General features: G+C 36.1%; 1 protein-coding gene and 1 long non-coding RNA gene across 13 annotated transcripts in view; one reads left to right on the forward strand and one right to left on the reverse strand.

Annotated features, from left to right (window-relative positions):
- Window positions 1–267: 267 nt before the first annotated feature.
- On the reverse strand, window positions 268–9,584 carry LOC133665852 (uncharacterized). The gene is made up of 3 exons (XR_009829261.1): window positions 9,247–9,584; window positions 8,866–8,889; window positions 268–1,691 (listed from the first exon to the last, which is right to left on the reverse strand). It is a non-coding gene; the product is annotated as an uncharacterized LOC133665852 (long non-coding RNA).
- The window catches only part of LOC108001085 (TWiK family of potassium channels protein 18), a 223,197-nt gene continuing 212,604 nt past the window's right edge, over window positions 9,556–20,148 (forward strand). For 4 of the 12 annotated variants that reach the window (XM_017061927.3, XM_062073112.1, XM_017061931.3 and 1 more), the window contains exon 1: window positions 9,697–11,906. The gene's annotated coding sequence lies outside the window, so the exon portion shown is untranslated. Of the gene's footprint in view, window positions 11,907–20,148 lie in introns of all 12 variants that reach the window. The other 8 variants (XM_062073116.1, XM_017061937.3, XM_062073108.1 and 5 more) reach the window with 7 other exon arrangements.

Here is a 20,148-nt window from a genome sequence, read left to right on the forward strand (position 1 = left end):
CTGCGCCATTGTCCAACAGTTGTTTCGAGAAAGCTTGGAAAGCTTAATTGCTCCCTTAATGCCCTTCCTGCTACGATCGCGTGGCGAACGTACCTTTTCGCGTGGAGGATGGAAAATTAGGGCGCAGCTACCTGTCCTGTAGATAGATAGAACTTCGTTAACGATGCGCAGTTTCCCATAGAATCCAACTATTCGTCAAACGAATCAGTTTCCAACAATCGTTAATACCGTTCGAAATTCCCCCCCTCCCCCCTCCCTCTCCTCAAGTTTCGACTAATAAATTCAAATTTCTCGCTCGCAAAATTATTTGATCGAAACAACACCGAGATTGGATCGTTAAAACGTAGAAAAGAAAAAATCTATGCGGTTTATTTTAAATAAAATATCTCATGATCGAAGTATTTTTTATTCAAATTACTCTTTGCACTCAACCCTTTGCACTCTTTAATTTTTTTTTCTTTTGTTTTACCTAGCAACGACTCTTTAATTCATTTACAAAAAGAGGATCTGAATAAAATATTGTGTGAATAAAAAATACAATGCAGAGTATGTAAATAGTTTTTTCATTTACGTTAATTAAGTAGTATGTTGGTAAATAGATAGATTATATATATTTTCAACCGATTGGATGGAACTTTTGGTATTACAACTGAGAAGTTTACGACATGGCAATAATTGTCGTCCTCGATAACGTTTGTCGATAACGTTTCATTATTTCCAACAAACGGGCTAATATAGATGTAAATGATTGCTATTCGTATCCTCATCACGGGTTATAAGTCTTCCAATTTTCCTCCTTTTCCTTCTTACAATAATTTCTTCATCATTCAGAATCGAAATCAGTTTGAAAAAGGGATCCACAATGGTTCAGATGCTTCAATAAAATCTGTATCGTCTTCCAACGAACTACGTTCATCGTCTATTTGAGTCACATTCACTATTTTCATTGGTTATCATTTTCTTTTTATTTCGGGGCATCCTTACTTTTATATTACTTACCACGTAAAACAAATAAAACAACGGTTTGATTATTATTACGTTTTTTTATGTAAACAAAATATGAAACATCGCGAAAAACACGTAGCGCACTTGCATTCATCAAAAACAGCTCTACTACGAAATAACTATTTCAATTCTATCATAACAACAACAGCAACAATTTAAAACTGTGTACAAATTGCCGAAATATTTACAAATTAGTCTTTATTTAACTTTTATTAAAAAGTATTTGAAAGAGAGAGAGAGAAAAAAACACTTTAAATTATTTTAGAAACTGCGTTTTATAATGTCTAGCACGACGTTGGAGTGGCGTAAGAAATGTGATGTCGAGCCACACTCGACATACGAGTCCACAAAGAGGTTAATACGCCCGATACCGTTGCGCCACCTTTCCAAACTAGCTCGAAGGAGTTTCAACGGTTTACCAATTGCGAATTTAACTCTCTATATTCCTTATACATGGTTCGTACACGTAGCCTTACGGTTTTAATATTATTCCGTTTCGAGACTTTTTAACTCGAATTATCGAAGGGAAAAAATTGACGAGTTAATTCGACTCGATCCCGGTGAGCTCTGGTTACCGACTAATTTCCAAAGGAGGGAATTTATCGCCGTTGGAACTGGCTCGTTTCAAGACCAGAAGACGATTTAATCGAGACTGTCCTCCTCGCGCTTCCTTCTTTCGGCATTACCTGAAATAAAAGGAAAACAGTTAGAGAAGAGGAGGTAATTTCACACGATGATTACGTCCACCTTGTGCCCACCTCGCTTGCTTAATTAACTCCCTTATCCTTATCGTTGCGCGAGAGGGCGATATTTGGAGAATCGTCTGCCCGTTCTTACGAGAGCCGCGTGTCTTTTACGATTGTCCTGGATTTCGAACTTATTCTCTTTTTACTATACGACCTCTTGGTAGATTATAATTATAATTAACGAGTTGTTATTTAAGTGAAAGTAAAATCTATATATTCTCAACCATATCGTAATTCTTAACGATTCGTTTCAAGGCCGTGTAGAAGTATCTCTTTTCAGGGGGATAATTTATTCCGTGCTATTCCTTTTCAAAAGCTTTTCATCCCTTTCACCATTACCATTACGTTCGAAAATTCAGCCGGTTTCGTTGTTTGCCTCGAAAAAGTTCCTCGCTTGTTATAAAAGTGTATTCGAAAAGTGTTCAAACGTTTAATTTTTATTTTTTCCCTCCTTTTTTTTAAAAAGCTTCGAAAAAACGTGGACGGGTTACGTTGAAAATTTATTATCGTCTCGATTGAAAGGAAGGAACATTTTCAGCCCCGATCGAGAATCGGAGAGGGATAATTAATAAAAATTGGTCGCGAGCTCACAGTTGGAATGCTCGAAACGGTTGAAAAGGTGAATTTGATGAAAGGAGTTGGGATAAAAAGTAACGAGGGCGACATTCGCCGCAAAGGGTCAAAGCATCCTTGCCATCGCGAAAGTAGAATGAGACCGTGGCTGGTCTGCGTGACAACGAATATCTTTCGTGGGAGGTAAAATGTCGGATCTCTCGTCGTCAGAGACGAAGAGAGAGAGAGAGAAATCTTCACGGGAAATATACGACGCCCGTTTCGTTCATTTAAAGAGGGGGGGAGGGAGACACGTCTTCTTCTTCATTCCATTGAAAATTCTCGCTCAATTAATGTGCTCCCTCTTCCGCTGCCAAGCTGTACGTACAATCTCACGTTGCCAATGAAAATTTTAGATTTCTTAAACCGCGATATAATTTAAAAACAGAAAGAAACGATTTGAAAATTCCCAATTTTTTATTAACATTAATTAACATATAACTATAAAATTTAAAAAATAAAAAATAATAATAATAATAGAATCTCATGTTGAATGAAAATGAAAATTTTAAATTTCTTAAACTGCGATATAATTCAAAAACAGAAAGAAACGATTTGAAAATTCTCAATTTTTCATTTCCCATTAATTAACGCTATAAAATCTAAAAAATAAAAAATAATAATAATAGAATCTCAAGTTGACAATGAAAATTTCAGATTTCTTAAACCGTGATATAATTTAAAAATAAAAAGAAACGATATGAAAATTAATGCTATAAAATATAAAAAATAAAATAGAATGTCACGTTGAAATTGAAAATTTTAATTTCTTAAATCGCGAAATAATTTAAAAATTATTTTTTAAAAAGAAGCGATTTAAAAATTCCGAATTTTGTATCCCATTAATTAACGCTACAAAATCTAAAAAATAAAAAAAGAATAATAATATAATGTCGCGTTGACAATGAAAATTTTAAATTTCTTAAACCGCGAAATAATTTAAAAATTATTTTTTAAAAAGAAGGGATTTGAAAATTTCGAATTTTTTATCCCATTAATTAACGCTATAAAATCTAAAAAATAAAAAAAGAATTATAATAGAATGTCACGTTGCCAATGAAAATTTTAAATTTCTTAAATCGCGAAATAATTTAAAAATTATTTTTTAGAAAGAAGCGTTTTGAAAATTCCGAATTTTTTATCCCATTAATTAATAATTCGCGCTACAAAATTTAAAAAATAAAAAAATAAAAAAAGAATAATAATAAAATGTCACGTTGAAAATGAAAATTCTAAATTTCTTAAACCGCGAAATAATTTAAAAAATATTTTTTAGAAAAAAGGGATTTGAAAATTCCGAATTTTTTATCCCATTAATTAATAATTCGCGCTACAAAATTTAAAAAATAAAAAAATAAAAAAAGAATAATAATAAAATGTCACGTTGAAAATGAAAATTCTAAATTTCTTAAACCGCGAAATAATTTAAAAAATATTTTTTAGAAAAAAGGGATTTGAAAATTCCGAATTTTTTATCCCCTTAATTAATATATAAAATCTAAAAAATAAAAAAGAACAGTAATAGATTATTTCAAGGAATATTTGTGAAGAAGAGTGTATATAAACACATATAATATAATATATAAAATCTAAAAAATAAAAAAAGAATAATAATAGAATCTCATGTTGAATGAAAATGAAAATTTTAGATTTCTTAACTTAAAATATAATTTAAAAATTATTTTTTAGAAAGAAGCGATTTGAAAATTCCGAATTTGTTATCCCACTAATTAACAATTCGCGCTACAAAATTTGAAAAATTATTAATAAAAATATTTAAAAAAAAAAGAACAATAATAGAATATTTCGAGGAATATTTGTGAAGAAGGGGGAATAAACGTGTATATCAGTTTTACGTGTAAAGTGTACACGATCCGGCAATAAAGAGGACGTTTTTACATCATGACTTTAAGCTAGAAGCGCCATACGATACTGGATCCCATATTTTTTTTTTCAGCGATAGCGTATGCATATACACATATAGATATATATATATATATATGTATATACGCGCAATACAGGATTATACGTAATTTGCTGGGAGGACGGTCACACGCGTTCCGATGGATTCCAGGGATTTACATGAATCATCGAAGCGAGAAATAATCGCACTTTGTATAAAGCCTTCCCTTCATACAAAGAGTTATATCTGTTCTGCCTTTTTTATACTTTTTCCTTTCTTTTTTTGTTTTTTTTTTTTTTTTTTTTTTTTGAAATAGTTCTCGTCCCGCGGCTTAATTTGCATTTAAAAGAGTCACAGGTTATCGAACGAAATATTCATTAGACCCATTACTGTTACATTCACTCGCTTACGTTTCTTGCTCACGCTGTTAATTATATTGGAACTCGTTCCGTGAAAATGCCTTCGTTGAAAATACGCGTATACAAAGGCATATTATGATATCGTATATTACGACGTTAGATAATTGGAATAGCGTTGAAACGAGGTGGAAGAACGAATGTCAGGGAGGTGTCGTTATTTTATGTCCACGTGGAATAATCATCGAATTATTCCCCCATCGTTTTATTTATCCTTTATTCTTCACCTACAAATTAATCGAAATCGAACGCGAGAGAATCGAAGCCTTCTAATAATTCCAATCCGTTATAATCGAATGCGACGTTGGCAGGATCAAGATTTCACTGTGAACGGACACCGGTTATTGGAATCTCGATGAATCGGTCATCCATCTCGAAATTAATTTTTCAAAAAATTCTTCTCTTTTTCTTCTAAACACGAAATTTTATTTCCGTGTAAAATTATAATTCCGTTTTTTCGTTATTTGTCGTTAAACATCGTCGTTCGCTTGGTTTTCTTATTCGTTGTTATTTCATTTTCAATAATCGATTTATCCTGCAATTAAATCATTAAAAACCAATATATATATATATAATGTTTAAATACAATAATATTTTCATATTCAGAATTTTTAAGCGTAAAATCGAAAAACCGAAACCGATATCGCTAATAGATAAATCTATACATATAAAAATATCCAATTAAACTGAAACCGACTCCTCTCGAATTTCGTAGCCAGGAAGCCAACGGTTTGCCGGCTATTTATCGGCTATTTATAGGTAATCGAGGCGGAAGAAATTAAGGAATCCCTTAATTTGGGGAGCGATTTTCCGCGCGGGGAGTCCAATCTGCATTCGTAATGACGAACGCAATGAAACACAGTGTCTGACCTCGGTGCGGCGACATCGGCCATCTATTAACCCCACCGAGTCGTCCGTCCGCTTCTCTCTGTCAACTCACTCCACGCCTCAACGATCTCTCCCCTCCATTCTCCTGTCCTGAACGTGTATTCGTTATTCGAGGATCACGTGATCTTGCGTCCTTCTCGTTACAACTGGCAAGCATTTTTCGATAGAAGCGTGCAGGGACACGAATTTTGCTTAGGCGAGCAGTAATATATATACACTCCCTCTGTGGGCATATTTGAGAAAAAGGTAGAGCTAAGTTAAATGTGATAAAAGAACGTTAAATTCATTTTGTGATTCAAAGTTGAAGTGATTTTGAAATTCTGTTGAATTCTGGATATATGTGTGTAGTTTGGACGACCAAGTTTATTTATACTTTTTCCTTGTTCAAATTCACGTAATTTAAAATTTTCTATTTTTCCCCTTCTTCAAATTCCAACTCAAGAACCTGTCAAATACGTTAGATTATTTCTATCGATGCAAACGGTATACCAATATAATGTTGAGTTAATTGCTTACGAAATTATAGACGAATCTAAGATTTCAATTTCGAACAGAGAGGGCGCTGTACAGCGTGTATAGTTCTCGATTCACCGATTAATGAAATAAAAAGGCGGATATCGAAACTTTCTCCCTGAATTTCGGACAGATGAATTCGAGTACTCGCTTTTCTCCAAGACAGGTGGATCGAATCTGGTTATTCGACCACAGTTGGATGTCGATAGTGAGATAAAAAGGGTTGGTAAAATTAGGAGGATAATTTTCGTTTAATTGGAGAATTAATTTTTCTTCAATTTAATCGATTGATCGTTTGATCCGTTAATTAATCGTTCCGATCCATTTTGATTTCCGTGATTGATGGCAATTATCGAGTTGCAATTACGCGGCCAATCTTGATTAAACAACGTCACGTGTTAATAATTAACGTTAAATATGCTTATTCCTCGTCTATGATGAATTAGGAGGGGATATTTATTCGAAAAATGGAAGGAATATTGAAAATATTCGAGAAGGATAAAATCAATGCCAATGTCGAAGGGATGATCGTTGATCCGTTTTTGGCTCCTTGCCTCGCGTCATTTGCTAAAGTATCTCCATAATGTACACTCTGATACATTAGAAAGTATAATCCTTATGTTTTATAGATACGGAGCTCGTGCAGAGCCACATGCATATAAATTATACCAGCGGAATACTAGCTTTTTCGATTACGTATTAATTCCATAGAAGCCGACAAAATTTTATTCCTTTCCAAAATTTTCTTCGACTCCTTCGACTCTTGGTCCCCGTGGCAAAATTTATTCTCGAACAAAATTTAAAATTTCGGTATCGAATTAAAACCCTCCGGTTTTTCGTTAGAACGCACAAGAATTTTTGATTTCGCAAAGCAACGTTTAAGGAACGGCGAAGGAGCGGAATTGAGCAGCCCTCATCAAGGGTATTGGCGCCGGATAGCAGAGAGTTACTCGTCAAATATTTACCGTGAGTGATGCTGGCGCGCACCGACCTTCTGATCCTCTCGATACGTTACGTCTCGAGAACAAGAAATTGCGAGAAATATAATTTTCCTTCAACTTTCATCTTTTCTTTTCTTTTCTTTCTTTTTTTTTGCATTTCATCGAGTCAACAAAACACGGAAACACATCGTGTATCGTTTAAATTTTACTTTTAACGATAACTCGAAAGCTTGCGTTTAATACCCGTATCGAGATTTGACGTCGAATTCGAGCTTTGAATGCCCGCCAGATGATGTTTAAATAGACGTTGAATTCGTATAGATTCGCGCGAGGAAAGGGTACCGCAAGTACCGCGAGATTAATTATCGCGCACAGTGGCCAGTATATATAGGCTGTTCATTATCGAATAAATGGATAGACTTCAAAGCGAGGAAGAGGGGAAAAAAGAGTTTGATAGTTTGATAGTTGAACGGACCCGAGGGTGTCTGTGACATTAAACATTCGGAGTCCGTTTCGTTTCGTTCGTTCTCACGTTCACAAGCGAAGCGTCTTTGAAGCGCCTTGCACCGCAACGTGGCAACACTGTGTGCCGATTCGAGGGATCAAAGCCTATCCACGGCCAGCCGGTATTTAATCATCCGACCGCTGAAGAACGCGTCTGTTGTCAATCCGAAACCTACGTCGCGCATTTCTCCTTCCTTTCCTCTCCTTACTTTTTTCGCTCGCTTTTATTTTCTTTCCCTCGTGCATACGTACATTTGCATTGTTTTCATCCGATTAAAAAAGTTAATCAACGATAAATCATAATTTGCGTTGATCGATGCGTAGTCTTGTGAAAATTCTAATTTCCTTTTTTTTTTTGTATTTTAATTAATTATATATGATATAACGTACGTAAAATATAGTGATAGCTGTGGTTATCGTTTCGATGATTTATTTATTATTAATTATGATCCATTATTATCGATGTTTTGATATCTTGTTTCCATGTTGACGCGAGTAAAATGTTAAATTCTACAATCAAACGACAAAATCGAAACAGAAATTTATAATACGAAACATACGCTTTACGCTTGAAAAAATTCACACGATCGTGCAAGAAAAAATTTTTTTTGCAAATTTGGAAATACAAGAAAAATGACTAATCTGCGTTGGCCCGTGTCGCCCCTGTTATCACGCTTCGCTTTTCACGTTTTCAACTGGCGAGCATCGCATCAACGGTTCAGCTTTCATTTACGCGTACTATTAACTTAAAATTCATGACAAAGCCCGGACAGATATGGTTGCCATTTCATTGAACTTCAGCACTGGCTTCAATGATGCTTAAGCTCGACGGTCATTGGCATACGAGCGACAATGAATTTTACGCACGGTAAAATCGTCTGCATAGCCAGATTCGGGTACTTGAATCGGGATGAAAATGGATTTGATTGTCGAAGCACATTTTTTTATCCTTGCCCTTCATCTTTTTCAGTCCTTTTCGTTTCTTTCGCGAAATAAAAAATAAATTGCATTAGCTGTAGCGTAAATTGATTTCTTTGTTTTGAGAATTTTGAATGCTCTATAGCGAACAAATAAACGATGACTCATTTTATTTAATTGGATTTCTATTATTTCTCCAAACTTTGGAATACATTCTCGAAGCTAATGCAATGAATACAAATAACATTTGCAAAAAAAGAGAGAGAAAATATATATTGCTACAACTGAACAAGAATATTTAATGACATAACCTATTTAACTGCACTTGTTATTCATATTTCAGTACAATATGTATATACATATATGTCGCTTTTGGACGATATTAATAATTAAATGTACAATAAAATGTGTTCTCCTACCTTTTACGTAATCCCATTATTTATCTGAAAAATAAGTTATAATAAATATCAGTATATTAAAAAATATAAAAAATAATGGATAAAAATAAAATTTCAAATATTGAAAATGGAATGAAAATGCAAAAACTAGCGTACGTACTCGTATAAACTTTCTGGAAAATTTATTTTTTACAATCTTATATCTTCTTCAATTATTAAAATTAGTAATTATCAATAATTGAACGAAAAATCACTGATATAATATAATAGTTAGAAAATGATACATAGAATGATATATATTTCGTCTCCGAGTAGCTTATCTTTGAGAATAGAGGTTAAGTGTAATTTATGTAACGCTTCATGTGTCAAAAAGAAAGAAAAACGCATGGAATAAAGACAAACCTTTTTCAAAGCCATTACAAAGTTGTGATAAAAGTAATCAAAGAATTAAGATCGCACTACGGAATTCTTTTATAAGCCGGATCTTATATGTCCGGATCAATTACAATTAATAAAATAAAAATAGTCGCGTAAAACCAGGATCGAGAATTATATTTCCACCGATTAATTATGTTGCGGCGACACCGTGAACCCTGTCTGTCCATCTATCTTCGTGCACGTTCGGTGATGGTCGGTAGCGATCGGCCTGATTCGCGCGCAACTTCGCAAGCGCGGAAAGGGCGGTGGGGCTCGCGAAGTTTCGGCCGTGGCGCTTTCGTTCATTCGTCGTTCTGCGCCCTATGCGCTCATTTATCGCGGGTTTGCGTGCGATCGCGGTTCGATTTTTAACGTGTGTCGCGTGTTACGTTATTCGATCGATCGTCATTGTAAATAATAATATCCGTGAAATCGATTCTAGATCATTGCAAATTACTGATACTGTGTAGGAAGAAAAAATGTGCATCGTTCGCCGATGAGAAAACAATTCGAACGTGAAGAGTGCTTCGAACGTTATTGAAGTTTGAGATTACAACATGGCAGTTCAATATCGATAAAGAAATTGTAAGATCGATACTAAGTTGAGTTAAACCAGTGATTTTTGAATAGAATTTAACGTATTATATCAATCGAATGAATGATATAATGGTTAAATAACAAAGGGAAAAGTGCATTCGAGGAACGAAAAGTATTACCGTGTTTACTACGTAAAATATTTTTTAAACGCAAAGAAAAATCTACTGGCTGTTGTCAAGATCAGGTTAGTCACGTAAAATTACGTATCATTTTACGAATATCTTGTGTCTAGTGTGATATATACGAATGTATTGAAATTAGAATCAAGCGTAGAACCTTTGTGCTTTGTTATAAGTGAATTTACGAAAAAAAGAGTCAAAGTTGATACAGTTATGTATAAAATATTATCTAATAAAAGCAGTTTTTAGTGCAGCTCGTATAATGCAACGCATAAAATTACTTGATCACCATTTCTAAAATGTCGTGCTTGAAAGTTAATTTTTATTAATTTTTACTCGTTTTGAATGCGCATTGCCATTCTATTCTTCTACGTATAAGTATTTTTCACAAAATTCGCTTTATGATGAGATTTATGACATTTAAATTAAAATATAAAAAAATCTTTCGTGATTTATTTCGAAATGGCCAATTTTACGCGAACTTCTTTCATAATTTATTATTATTAAATTCATTTATTTCATATTTCCCGTTCTAAAGTCTTTCGATTTCTTTTCTTATTTCCGAGTCTGAAATATAAATGTTTCATTACAAGTACTTTAGAATAAAAATTCTCAAGCAAGGAAATTCTTTGTTCGCAAGGTATTCCGTATAAACAATGATAATGTAATACGGATGAATATTCATGACAATACGCGACGGTTGAAATGTTTTTTAGACTTCCGTCGACCATCGTTTCTTTTTTACTTCTTCGCGAAAGAAACCATCCGAAACTAACGCTTATACCTGTTTTTCTGTAAAATGTTCAAAAATATTTTTTACTTACGAATAGACCGATCTTCGCATTAACAAATGAACGAATTCTGCGATTATAGAATGAAACGAAAAATAATCGCGATTAACATTAAAAAAAAGATAAGTTCAAAATTACATGGCGATTCCGTATTAAATTTTTAAAATTTCGAATCTGGTTAATCGGGATTATCGCTCGTTTCTGAAATTTCGCGTACGTTAAAAAGATTAATTTTTAAATAGGATTCGAATTACAGCAAGTCGATCCGATAAATACGCGATACTAAATCGGAAGTGCAATTAGGAATTAAATATCGCGTTAAAAAATTAATCAACAGGATTGCGTAGTGAACGAACGTTTAACGCATTCGTTTCGATTTGCATACGTAAAATTTAAATAATATAGTATAATTTACTAACCTATTCCGTAGATATTCAACGCGATTCATACAACTTTAACTGCTGCGGGAATCGCAATTAATGGAGCCACGTAACTGGTGTGCTTCCAAGCGTTAGAACACTTTGAAATGTCGCAAGAAATGAGCTCGAGAATGCGTGTAAATCAACGTGTTCGCGTTAAATATGGAGCTTTTCGCCGCATTTACATTCGGGACGCGCAAGAATAAAAGAAATTCATTTAAACGTGCGCATTAAGTGGCTTCGTTTATATTTCGAATCAAAGTTTTTTTGTTTGCGGTTTTTGCCATTCATTTGTTTCTCTCTTAATTACAAGTAGATAAATATTTTTCACTCGAATTGAGATAAACGCATCGTTTTATTTATTATTTTCACGGTCGGAATTTTTTCGAATCGTATTATTATAATGTTTTTCGTATAGTTAATCGCGCTTATTCTTTTGTAACAAAAATCTGCTCGTTTTTTATTGAGTTTCTGAATAGAAAAAGAAATGTTTAACGTTGATACAGTAACACGATTTAAAGAAATTTCGAGATTACATTTAATCAGTGTATATCAGTGTAATGTTGTGTAACAAAGTGTAAGCATCTTCGATGAATTTATACGGTGACTGGATTATAATAAAACGTGTCTGTGTTTAAAAAAGAAGCAAGAAAACTCCTGTAGGAATTAGTGAATCGTTTCGACAGCATTTCGACGGATTGAACTTGCTTCGCGATTCGGTAAGTCGCAAATTATCTTTCCCTTTTTTTACAATTATCGCCATTTGCGTAATCAATATTTTTCAATTGTTACAAGTTCAAATTTATCGAATAATTGTAAAAATTATAAAAATACGATCCTCGGTAAATTTTCGTTTTATCACAGAGAATCATTTAATATAATTTTGCGGCAAGATTAACAAAGATGAAAGATTGCAATTAATTAAGATTAGTTAATAATAATTAAGAGTTAATAATACGGTGTATTAGCAGAAGAAACAAACTTTTTTTTATTACATCGTTTTATAATATAATACTTTTTTAATCCGTATATAAAGTTTATAAAGACTCTTTTTATTACACACACTTTTATATTGCACACGGTTGACCACTTTAACTTTAATCCGTGTCCCTGGACATCGAATCCAAATATATATATATATATTTTTAAATATTTCATTACTCTTTTAATAACACGGTGATTACATTAAGAAGATTTACCCTGATATACTTACAAATACTTTTATGAAATTTTTAACGAGCAACAAAGCGTTCATCTTTTATAAGTGAACGTAACGCATAATACGATATAAGTAAAGCGAACACAACTAAAACAATTTCCCTTTGTGCATCAATCTTGATGCTCAGAGTTGGTAACCTTTACTTTCACTGCTAATTGGATTTCCCCCGGATACACTGGGGGGGACAAATATTAAAAAGTTAATATAACAGAGGCATCATAGGGGGCGTAACGCCAATCCTTCGCGATATCTATCGTGTATTTCAATCGATGCGTGGCGCGGCAAAGCGGATTCAAAAAGAAGTCAGCTTGATCGACGTAAAATGTATAAAAATGCAAAACTTTCCGGTGCGCGACGCGCTTTTCGTTGAAACGTCGAAACGAGATTTTTCGAAAAAAAGAAAGAAAGAAAGAAAGAAAAAAAGAGAAGGGAAGAGGATAAAAAAAATTTATCGAGTTTTGACCAAATATATTCGCGTTTGATGCAAGCTGCGTTTTTGACGTATCTCCAAGACGATTTTCATTGAGATCGAATGCGTGAAATATTCATGCTCCCCCCCCTCCAGGGGAGGAATAAAATCTATTTTCACTTGGAAATGTCCCGATACGGAATTTTTTCCTTTCTCTCTTTTTCTTTTCTTTTTTTTTTTTTGCAAATTTGAAAGAAAGAAAGAAAGGAAAAAAATTAAGCCTATCCTCCATCCAGCGCGCACACAATTTTTCAGTCAGTGTCAGTGCCCCTTTAGCGGAAAGAGTTCTTTAAAACCGGGTTAACATGATCTTAATTAGTTGCGTTTCATAAGTGGATGCTGTAAATGCGTAGATTCCGAACAAAAAAAGAAACACGGATAAACATACGGATAATTATACGCGGACCTAAATTTAAAATTTTTCTCTTACTCCAACTGCGGTAAGTCATTTTTATTAATAAAATATGTTACGTACGTGTTAAACGTGCACGTGTTTCGACGACGCATACTTGCTTCGAAGTATAGATAGATTTCATTTTCGAGCAACGTTAATTAAATCTTCGTTGATAATAAACACTTTTAGGAGACGAGATGATAATTAAAATGCAAAGATTGGAGGAGATAAGAGGAAAATATCGGGGCGAATAATGGAGATAAATGATAGGGGAGTGTTAAAAGTGGCGCGAATAGTAGGACGGCACGGATAACGCGAGAGTCGAAGCGTGATTCAGGCAAGATGTAGTGAAGCGAAGCGTGGGGGAGCCGCGGAACGTGCCAAGACTGTTTCGAAAGAGTTACTGGCAATGCTAATATCGGTAATACCGACCGTGCAACCGTCGCGCTATTTCGACCCGAAAGCTGCTGCTGCCGCACCCGCGCACTGGAATACGTCCAACGGATATATACCTCACGGAAACCGGCCGATTGTTAAACAGAGCTGAATTCACGTAATATACGACCGCGCGATAAGCAGTTACGTTCTCGGCTTTGTTTCGTCGTCGAAATTGCTCGCTGCCGTCTTCGTCCCCACCCGTTCTCTCTTTCTCTCTTTTTTCGAGACGTTTATTTCTCTTGAAATAATTCGCTAAGGGGAAGTAGATTAAGTAATTATACGCATAATTTTCTTAATTAAATTCTCTTTAACGTGATAATCATTAGATCGAATCCTCGAGATTCGAAGTTGAATAAAGTGCTTTTTCAAGAAACTTGGAATAAGCCGTTGAAAGATCGATATATATATATATACGTGTTTTGAAATGCAATAAGCTGGAAACGCGGCGTTTCTCTTTGCCCGTATATTCTTGAAATGAAAAAAGAAGGTTGCGGAGAGTTTTATTTTCGCCTAGTTGAGTTTGGAAGAAGTTTCTTTGGCGAGATAAAACATTCGTATAAGATGTAGGAAAGAAGGAGGGGACACGCTATGGAGACACGGTATTCATTTTCACGTTCCATTTCCTGATACTCGCTGCATAAGATGCTTTCAAGGGCTATTCAAAGTTTCCGAACATCGCGTTTCTCCTCGCACTTTCTCGCTGAAAATAATCGAATTCGATAGTTTCCCCGCCATTGATGCGGGGTATCCTTGCATTTCCCCCCTCGATAAAATTATACGGAAAGACATTTCGACTTCCTCTTAATTATTTTTCGCCGATTTATCGCGCCCCTCTTTTTCTTTTCTCGAAAACAAAATTGGAATATTCTATTGAAACCACAATGAGCCAGTTCAAGTTTCTGTTTGAAGACAAAGCTTGTTTTCGCGCGAATCTTGACTATTCATGATCGAACTTAATGGTTTCCAAAGTCCTTTATTTACATTATCTTGCAAAACTGTCTGCGAATGAAAACAGGTGGGAACTTCCCTCGAGTTGTTACTCCACGTTTCTAACATTAAAATTCGTTTGTTCGTCCAACGAGGAAACTGCCGATTGATTTGCGCCAAACGAAATCGATCTCGATTTCGAGGAAATTATTAAAAATTAGGGTCTGGCCAATTTTCAATTCTCGCAATAATAATTCGATTATTGTTATAACTCGAGGGAAAACCGGTATCTGAAACTCCTCCCCCTTCCATATCGCGATCACGATCCCCCTCAACTTTTCACGTTCGTCCGATAAATCTCCATACGGGGCTCCAACGTTAACAAAGATTAGTGGATCACTTTGTGATCTTCGTTGCGCCGTATAACGGCATTACTTCATTAAGCTTTTAATGAGAAATTGTGCATGGACGTGAACGTATGGGTTATTGTATATAAATGGGAGTGGGGGGGGATCAATATTTGCCTGCGAAAGATCGAAAATTTCTCTCTAAATTCTTTTAAACGGGGGAATGGATATCGAGATAGAATTAAAAAAATATACCAGGTAAATTTTTAATGCATCGAGATATTAAATATCGTTTAACAGGGATGATGATAAAGTCGATATATACGATACACGTTATTTGAATACACCAATGGGGAATCGAATCAAATTATTCTTCGCGATAAATTATATGAAGCTTATTATTAAAATTGTTCGTTGAAATTTTTTCCTAATTTCCTTTCATCACATTCTTCCTTTCTTTTCTTTCTCCTCTGCGAAGGACGCCGTTTTCAACGATCATTCTCATATTTATCGAATTTATTTCAATTTTCACGAAGCATTATTGTTCATCAAATATAATTCAATTAATCGGATATTTGTCGCTCACTCTTTCACGAATATTCTTTATATGGCATATGACTCTGCTGTCCTTCGATATTTCGAAACTAATCGACGATTCGATCAATTTCGACTCGCGTCACAAAGTTATTGTTGTCGAGAGAGCGAAAAATTTGCACGGGATATTCTTCATGCAGGAATGTTCGCACGGTAGCGGTAAATGTTGGCGGATGCGTGGAAGGATGAGGAGTGGGGGAAGTGTAGAGTGGGGGAAGTGTAGAGCGGGGTATCGGGTTGACGCGGGAGAAAGGATTTTAATATGAAGTGCCGAGCGTTCCTCCGAGGCCTCGGTCGCGTTTTGACAGCGCCCTCGCCTTGGTCGCATCAAGTTTCTTTTATCTTCGATTTTCCTCGTTCGAGTCCGCCGATTAATATAATTTTCGTATCGAGTTGGATTGTATGTTGGATGAGTATGTGAAAGGATTCTTAATCTTTTATTCGAGAACGGTTTCTCGCAAAAATTTAATAATCGAGGTTACTTGGATAATTTATCGTTCAAATATAATAGTAACTTTATTTACTTTTTCACTGGTAATCATCTTCGTCGAGTAGGAAAAATTTTAGGTAAAAATTAATAATTCTTATATGACACAATATGTTAAAAAATGATCATCAAATGATATTTAATCAAATCAGATATCGTTACGTTAAATCTGTCCAATGGGCAAAATTTAATAGTTGAAGTTGCTTCGATAATTTATCGTTCAAATTACGCGAAAAGTGGATTACCAATTATTATAGTTGCGAATAAACGTTACTCGAGCGTTTCAATAAGGCCAACTCTGCTCGCAAGGGAAATATCCGATGCGAGTCTCCTTGGCTGGCTCGTCTCTGTTCGTACTACTGTCGAGAAGCGGCGAGCGACGACGAGATTCAAGGTTATCGTTGAGCGTTTAAAGTCGAAGTTTCGACGAATATTTCGATCGCGCGAATCTAAACTACGAAAGGCTCGTAAAATAATGCCCATTACTATACACGTACACACGATACACGTTTTACAAGGGATATCTAAGGAGATCTCATTCGTTCGACGTAACTTTCACGTTTTACAACGTTTCTAGAAATATACTACGTAATGTAGTTGCGCGGTAAATACGATAACGGTCCACAGTTTACAGCCTGAACAGGGATAGTATTTTGAGGAAAGATCGGTGGTAAACTTTTCTTCTTACCTCGTATCTACAGTTTCGACTGTGAGAACACGATTTGCACGGTTTCCACGTTATACGGATTGTTCGAAGAGGATCAAATTAATCTTCCTTTCCGGTTGATTAGCGAGTCATCGCTCTTCGCTTCGTCTCGAATGGAGAAATACCTCCCTTCCGCGACGCGTTCCTCCTCATTTCCCATTCCCCCCACCTCTCTCTCTCTCCATTTTCTTCATTCTTGTCCACGCGTTATCGTTATCCTAATCCTCGAAACTCGGTCCCTCCCCCCGATCGACCCACTCATTTTCCATTCCATTGTTCGCGAAAGCTGTTGCTTCGTTCGATCTCGAAAGCGATTCCGTGCTGCCTTTCCAAGGCTCGTCGACGCCCTTAGGGGCCTTCGATGCCACTCCCCACTCTCGGCCACTCTCGCCAATTACCAATCGGCATTCCGCTCACGTTGCCCCGCGCGTGCCTCTCGCGCTGAATGACGGCCGACCGAGGTCCGCCGCTGAGAAACAAAGAGCAAATAGGAAAAAGAAAGAAAACAAAAACCGTGCGGCGCGCGAGCGCGGGTTAATTCGATCTCGCGCACGCCGTGCGTATCTCTTTTTTAATCGAACCCCTCCCTTTCTCGTGTAACTTTTACGGGCCCACGCGTGCATGCGTCCTCTTGGCATGCGAGCCAACTGAACGGGAACCTCCGCGTTAATTTCCTCTACCGAATCGAGGACCGTTTTTCCAAAATAACAACCAATCTCAACCCCCACGCGATAAAAATCTCAATTGAAATTCGAAAATTTAATCCAACGATTTTTTGGTTTTTCCTTTTTTTCCCTCCTTTTTTCAATCGTTAACGATTAAAGGAATCGTTATCGGTTTTATGCGTTTAACGCGCCACTTGGAAAGGAATGGATCCCGATTTTTTAAAAATCGATGAAACTCGATTCGATCGAGTGAATGATCGTGTTTTTCGCCGTGTTCTCGAGCAAAAAAGTTATTCAAGTTTCTGTTGAGAAGGGCCGATGTTTCCTTGTTAAAAAATTCATTCTTTATCAGGAAACGGTCGCTTAAAAATTCGTCCAGCGTACGAGGAAAGGGGAGAAAAAACTTTTCCCCCTTTCAACATCCTTACCTGTTATCACGTCCCCTCTCTCTCCTCATAACCGATCGGAAGAGCCTATTTTTCACCGATAAAAATCAATACCACATTTCCACCCACCTCGTACGCGAGACACGTCGGCATAAAAAGCACTTTCCCCCACCCAATACCCCGCCCCGGTATATATTCGTCGAATCCCATAAGACGCTTTAACCTCTTGACTTTGCCCGCCATCCTATATAGCGTCGTTTCGTTTTCCTTTTCTCTCGCGCCACCGTTTTCGTCCCTTCCTTTTCTAGAGAGACGATGGCTGCCGATGACATCGACGAAACCGAACGATCCTCGACTCGCGTTTCGAGCGAAGGAATCGTCTAAGAATCCTCCTTTTGTCCCTCGTTCTCCACGTATTTTTCTTTCTCTGATTATTAATTCTCGTCCCAGAAAGCGCGTGACGGAGAGAAATCGAGTTTAAGGCGAGCATTAATCGCGATGAAGCGAATGGAGCGAAGAGAGAAACAACGAGGAGAGGTTTAAATTTTTTTGGTAGGAGAAGGGGAACGAGGAGCGTGTAATACCGTGTGCGAGTTTAGTTTTCGTATTGTCAGATAGTTGGCGCATTCTGTTCCGTCGCGCGTGACGCGGAACCAACCATCCCAGAAGGAAGGGAAACATATTAAAATTCCTCGAGATTGAAGACAAACAAATATGCACTCGAGGGAGAAGTGGGTGCATGCCTACGCTGTCTCTTTGGCGAACGCGTAATAACGTTCCATTTTTCAATTTGTCGTGAGTTGAATGCTGTAACGAAAGTGAAATGCGAAATGTGTTTGTCCAGAATTATATCCCGCTGTTACGTTATTAAATATTTTTAACGTATTACAGATTTTAACATTATTTTGAATTGTCTCACTCGTATCATTTTATATCGATCGATATAATTGTTTCTTCGCAATTTGATTTTCGTAAAAAAAAAAAAAATCTAAATTATCGCAGTCACACTGTAAAGAATCGTAAACGTGTAATGCGTTTAAGGATCAACAGGTGAAACGGTTTAACACTGTTCCTCCGAATAAATTTTCGCGACGCATTTATTATCGAGCACATTTTTTCTTTTTTCATTTACCTCGCTCATCTCGACGCGTATCCCACATTTTTTAATCTTTATTCCGCAGTATTTTAAGCATTCCGATAAGAATCGACTTGTAATTTCTTCCAACAATTCTTTATCCCCTTCTTTCTTTTAAATCGCGATTAATTTCAATTTTTGCTCGAAATTCGAACGAGTTTCTAGCAAGGATAGATCGATCCTTTTTAAACTGCGTCAAATAACTCGTTGTATATTTTAAATTGTGCGCAAGGTAAGATAAGATCGAGCCAAGGAAACTGTGGCGAATTTTCTATCGAATTTGTCGGGAAACACTGTTTCAAAGGGGCTTGGCCGAGCTTGCCTGGACCTCGATTAAATTCCTGAAAGTTGCTCGAGTCGACCGCGTGGTCGCGACGCGGTCGAGAAATTTAATTAAAAAAGTGCAAACGCGCAATTTTTTTTCTCGAAAGTTTCTCGCGAATAATTGCCCCCCTTAAAGTGGCGGCGAAGAAGAAGCGGCTCGGTTTGTTTCCTTCCTGTTTCGAACGATACTTCATCCCGATTCTTATCTCTTTTCTCTCTCTCTCCCCCCTCCTCAAGCTTCTTCTACTTTATCGACCGTGACACATTGAATTTTTTCATTTACGAAACTCATGACGTAGGGAAAGGTGAATAGAATTCGTCTTAATAATTTAACTCTTTACTTTCAACTGATCTTTGTACTTTTTCTTCGTTCTAATCGCATTTTATCCACTTCGAGATTCTCACTCTCGTATCGAGAAAGAGAGGAAAATAAAGTTTATACTTTGAGTGATCACTCGTTGAAATGCTCGAATAATTTATTTATTCGTGGCTAATTGTAGATGATTTTTTGCGATTATTATTATTTTTAACAATAAATTATTTAAAAAAACATATTGTATCTACAATAATTTTACACGTTGAAAAGAATAGAAACGAGACCTGATCAACCTGTTCAAATATGAAGGTTCGCGGATCCTCCTCTTGCTCTGTATTAAGACAAATGGTACAGAGTGATGCTGCAGAGGATAATGCCGTTTTTAAGAGAAGAATTTGGAGAATCCTTCGCATTGTATATTATGTTAGAAACAATTCGGCGTGGCTGGACTATCAACGTGGTCGTCTTGGGACGACATTTTCCAGCCAGTCTCAATGGCAATTAGCATCATCATCTCGAGAAGAAGTTCCTCAGTTTCTTGGCAGCGGTGGATT

The sequence above is a fragment of the Apis cerana genome, linkage group LG3 (genome assembly GCF_029169275.1).
Source record: "Apis cerana isolate GH-2021 linkage group LG3, AcerK_1.0, whole genome shotgun sequence".
In the NCBI taxonomy this organism is placed as follows: Eukaryota; Metazoa; Arthropoda; class Insecta; order Hymenoptera; family Apidae; genus Apis; species Apis cerana.